Genomic DNA, 6,000 nt, shown 5'->3' with positions numbered 1-6,000 from the left:
CCTGGACCCTCAAGATCCCATATTGGGATCTGGCCAGTATTATGACTGAGGACAGGATGCAACTCCCTTCAGAAATCATGAGTATTGCTCTTTAATCCACCATAAGTGCAATGTGAGATATTCCATTCACCCCACTATTGCCAGCTTTGTGAGTGAGAGACCATGATCAGTAACTGAAACTGGACAACTTGCGTGACAGCGGAAAATAGTGTCCATGTGAGCCACTGGGGGCAAATAACCTTTCTTTAGCAATTGGTTAACATGAAGGTTTTATATCTTTCAACAACAATCCTTAATCTTGTCTTTTATACATATTTCCACTCCTTTCTCTCCAGGTATCTCTACGCCCATCCTACTAGAACGGGCTGGTAGGAAGAATGAGGAATTGCTTCTGGATAAAACTTCTGTGGCACTATACAAATCTGCAAGTGGTATCTACCTCCTGGCTAGTGAATGCAGGCCTCACTGGTCTGTTAATCTCTGTCTCCAGGAGTCTGAAGCCTGAGTTCCAAGTGTGAATCCTCTTTCTAGGGTCTCCCAGTTTGCAGTGTACTGCTGCTGCCTTACACACATAAAGCTATCTGATCATGGGGTGTGTGTGTGTGTGTGAGGCAGGTGTCTATGGAAGCTTGATGGGAAGCCCATCATACACACCTCTAGCATTAAGAAGTTTTATTTTGTTTGGAAAAGTCTTTAAGTACATGCTATAGACCACTCGAGGTGCAAATATGCAGGGGGAATTCAACATGCAGCTTGCTACTGCTATTTTACTGATATTCCAAGCCATTATATCACATAGCAAAGCCTTGTCCCAAGCATGATGTAGCCTACTGATTCAGAACTATTACTCCCAGAGCTACTACATATTCAGTTCATCTCCAATTTTTTCACCCAAAGATACTTAAAAAAAACCCATTTCTATTTGGAGGTGCACAGTCCAAGAAGGGCCAATGTCCATGTTATTATTTCTGACTGGAGGGATATCAAAAGTGTCTTTCCTAAGATGTATAAGATTCTGTTTGGACCAGAGTACTTTACAGCTGTAATGCCTCAACCTGATATTTCAATTTTCAGTAAGATCTCAAGTGCTAATTTAAGCACGTTACATGCTCAAAATACCATCAAACAAAGTCTTTCTCAATCTCTGATAAAATCAATGACCATCTGGAAACCTTACAAAAATTAGATGTAACATCTCATGAAGCTATCCCAGTGAGCAAGATTCTTAATTAATTTGCACTCACTTAATTATTGTGGGGATTTTGGAATTACCAAAAATGGTAATATGTGCTTATGCTTATGTAATGTTTGTTTGTGTTGGTGATGTAGAAATAAAAATGAATTTTTCAATTGCTCAGACGTAGCAATCAGTTTTAATAAACTTTGGAAAAAGAACTCAGATACCAAGCTGAAAAAAATTCCCTTTCACAATTCTTATCTGGAAAAACTTCAGTACTTTCTGTTTAAGAGTGCTGGGTGAATGCTGAGGGTACTGTGACTGCTGCTCCGAACTCCAGTGGTACTATTCTGATATCTAAATACAGCATGAGCATGAGCAAATATTTTCCATCCTAATCCTCACACCTCACAGAACCCCAGAAAAAACCAGTCCACAAATCCTTCATGACAAAAGCTGCCTATGTAGGATGACCAGATAGCAAGTGTGAAAAATCAGGATAGGGGGTGTGTGTGTGTGTGTGTGTGGGTAATAGGTGCCTATATAAGATAAAGCTCCAAATATCAGGACTATCCCTATAAAATTGGGATATCTGGTCACCCTATGTAGTCTGGTCTGCTTAGTTTTGCATTTACATTCCCTCACCTCCTCACAGTCTAGTGTTGTCTAGTGTTGTCAGGTTGTCTAGTGCTGGTCTAATGTTGTCAGGTTGTTTTTTTCTAGTAGAAACATCTTTAAAAATAAGTTGGCAGAAAAATTACTTAAACTGAATTAAAAAAGACGGCAGAGAAATCTCAGTGTGGGAATGAATTTTTTTTCACGGAATTAAAAAGTAAAAAATTAGTTTGTTTAAAAATGATATGAGTGCTGTGCAAAAAAAAAAAGGACAAAAATAGTTGATCAGTTTTTGATGCTTTTTTTGTGCATGTCTAACTTTTATACAGCTTCTGTTTAACATGAAATTTGGCAAGTGATTAGACCATAATATGCCTAAATGCTTTGTGTATTTTGAAAAAAATAAATAAAAGGGCTGAGATAATAAAACTCCAAAAGTTGCTTCTGCACATGTACTGTAAATATTTTTCAAAGAAGTTCCATAAGATTTTTAATTAGGTGGCTAAGACTATACATGATAGACTGGCGCAGCTTGGTCTGCGGGGTAAATAATGTGCATTTTAAAAAACGTTTCTAAATACATATTCCCCCAATTGACAGAGCTGTTCTAGTCCACTGAGTAAATAATGCACAGTTTAAAAAATTTATAAATACGTATAATATGTAAAAAAGCTGTTTAGATTGTGTATGTATGGAGCCTAGAAACTGGGCTGGCACTGAAGCAGCTGCAATCCCAAAGGATAATGATATGTGCTCTATAACCTATGATGAACAAATAAATAAACCAAGGAAATTCCATTGAAATAACCTTAAGACTGTGACACAAGCTGACATTATTCTGCAGATTCAAGGTGAAGTTCGTATTTGGTCCTTAAATCATGCTCCTGGGCTTTTCACTCCATTCCCCTTCTCCCACTCCCCGGCAGTCTGAGTCAAGAAGGAAGAATCAGCATTTGTGCTTCATTTCTGGGCCTCGTAAGCTTGTCAGAAACACATTGTTTAAACCGAGTCATTTTAAAAGTTAACTTAGTGGGTTACAGATTGTTGTAACCTACTGACAACCGCACTAAAGCCAGTGTCTCTATTCAGCCCATGATTCTTAGTGGCTAGCTAAGTTATGAATTTAAGCTCCCATGAATGAATGGTAGCATTTTACACGCAGTTTGAACTTTGCACAGCTGTTCACTGCATGCAAGGTGCAGTGGAGAATCAGGCCCAAAAGTGAGTAAGTATACAGAAATTGACCATAAAATTTAATGAGGAAAACTGGAGGAAAGTATTGTGAACACTGGTTTTAATGCTGCTTGTTTTGTCTATGCAATGATCACCTTCGTGTTGATCTGGTTCTTTAGTGCAATTAATTGTTTTCTGTGTGCATCTTTACATATTTTCTTAGCTCCTAACTAGTACATTTCTGCACAGTTTTGTATCTGCTAGCCCCAGCATTTATAGCCAACAAAAACCTCATAAATCTACTTCATTTTTCTAATAAGACATGAAAGTCCTTAATTGGCCTTAATGAAATGCACTTAAAGGGCAATAAACGTGTTTAAGCCCCTCTTTCAGGGTGAGCTACAGTACTCTCACTCTGCTCTGTTTTAGCCTTTGTGGTAATTAATCACTTATTCATATGTGGCACATCAGTAACAAGATCAAGCAAATACTGCACAATTGCATGATAATAAGCTGCTCATATATGTGTCAAGATTTAGCAATCCTTTTTAAAGCCTAATTTAAACTCATTTTACAACTAAGCAGACTGCTTCTCTGAAGTATTTCTACCCAGTATCTTTTTACATATTTCTGTTGAAATGCCATCTCTTTATTTTGTTTATAGAATTCAGTTTGCCTTAAATCCATTTATGGCACCAGAGTGAATTTCAGCAATGCAAACATTTACCATTGTTTTTTCAGTCAACTGGAAATGCTTTATCTTTGATCCAAGGCAACACCAAACCTCGGGTAAAAACAGAGGGCAGTAGAATGAGTGCCATTTTGGGTAACTATTTAAATGAGCAAGGAACTGTAGTGACGTGTTACATTCTTAGCTAATACAGTTGGGCCCAGCAGGAATTTCATGCCATTCACCTATGAATGTACAAAGGAAATGCTTCGTTAGAAGTAAAATTATCCCCTTCACTCAGGGTCATTACATAGATGCCCCATAGTATGCTGTGGGGGTCAGGGGGAGGGATGAGAAAAGTGGCAGTCTGGTGGAATGTTGCTCCATCTTCTATGTGCCACGGCCATGAGCTTTGCACCAGCCAGGAAAAGGCCAAGTGGAAAAGCACATTGGGGATGGTCCAGGGATGGGCTACTCGGTCCACATTTTTTGCACACCCAGAAACTCCTTGTGACAGTGCCCCCCATAAGGCTTTATGGAAATATGCTTATGAATACATATGACATAACTGGAATATGTTCTATGCTACATATGCCATATAACATATCTATGTAAAGGTTACGATCTACTGAATCTATTAATCCTTTTTGTATGCATGTATCATTTTTGTATTCAAAGTTATGAATATTGGCCGTGTACTGGCTTGATTTCTAAATAACCTTAGGTTTCAGAGTAACAGCCGTGTTAGTCTGTATTCGCAAAAAGAAAAGGAGTACTTGTGGCACCTTAGAGACTAACCAATTTATTTGAGCATAAGCTTTCGTGAGCTACAGCTCACTTATGCTCAAATAAATTGGTTAGTCTCTAAGGTGCCACAAGTACTCCTTTTCTTTTTGTAAATAACCTTAGTGGACCATTTGGTCAGTTCCTGGAGAAAGGAATTCACAAAGTTAAGTGGCCAACCAAGAAGCACTTAAGGAACAATGCATCTTGGAATGCTCCAATCCACATAAGAAGTCTTCCTGGAGACATTCAAGATACCATGTGGGCAATGGCTTCTGCCTGTAAAAACTGTGAGTCATAGCATGGACATGTGACTTGCCCAGGTGACTCCAGAACTCCATCTTGGAGCTGGACTTTGCATAGGAGAGAGGAGGGGGTCTCCACCCACAAGAGAAAGTCTATTTAAGCCCGCGGGAGACCCCTCCATTTTGTCTTCCGCTGGCTAAGGAGATAGCCTCTCTCCCCCAAGGATATCTGAAAGAAACTGGAAGAAAGGACAGTAACTACAGGGGGTGTGAGTGATTGCTGGACCCAGACTAGAAAGAGACTAATCTGTAAAAGAGAGCTTACTGGAACTGGTGAGGATTTTATCTGTATTCAGTTTGATTAGACATAGACTTGCGTGTTTTATTTTATTTTGCTTGGTAATTCACTTTGTTCTGTCTGTTACTACTTAGAACCACTTTAAATCCTACTTTCTGTATTTAATAAAATCACTTTTTACTTATTAATTAACCCAGAGTATGTATTAATACCTGGGGGGGGGGGGGGAAACAGCTGCGCATATCTCTCTGTCAGTGTTATAGAGGGTGAACAATTTATGAGTTTACCCTGTATACGCTTTATACAGGGTAAAAAGGATTTATTTAGGGTTTAGACCCCATTGGGAGTTGGGCATCTGAGTGTTAAAGGCAGGTACGCTTCTTAAATTGCTTTCAGTTAAGCCTACAGCTGTTAGGGGACGTGGCTCAGACCTGGGTCTGGGTTTGCAGCAGGCTAGCGGGTCTGGCTCAAACCAGACAGGGCGCTGAAATCTTAAGCTGCCAGGGTAGGAAAGCAGAGGCAGAAGTAGTCTGGGCACATCAGGTGGCAGCTCCCAGTGGGTTTCTGTGATCCAAACTGTCACACTTCTACCTGAACAAAGTGCAGAGGGACAGCGGTCACTATTACACTCCATAGGCCCCTAGACAGTGCCTCACAAAAATCCAGATTTTTTTGGATTTATGGACGTTTTTAGAATTTCACCCTATGCGCCTACAATATTGTATATACATTTGTGTTCAGGTAATTTTGACCAGCCTAAACCTCAGGGAGGCTGATGACCTCCACAAATGAGGAACCTCAATGTCTTAGTAACACATCAGAAAAATACTTTATTTTTCTAGCCATGTATTGTTCCCCCTTAGCCGTGTATTTATACAGAAAAAAAAATGGAATGTGACCTGACCATTCCTTTTTGCCTAGAGTCAGGTCTAATACATGAATAAATACACACAACTAATAATGTGTGCATCACACTGCTAGACAGCAAACATAAAATAACATATAAATAGTCACCTAGATTGCCTAAACATTTTCTTGT

The sequence above is a fragment of the Natator depressus genome, chromosome 2 (genome assembly GCF_965152275.1).
Source record: "Natator depressus isolate rNatDep1 chromosome 2, rNatDep2.hap1, whole genome shotgun sequence".
Lineage (NCBI taxonomy): Eukaryota > Metazoa > Chordata > Testudines > Cheloniidae > Natator > Natator depressus.
This window is presented reverse-complemented; position numbering follows the sequence as displayed.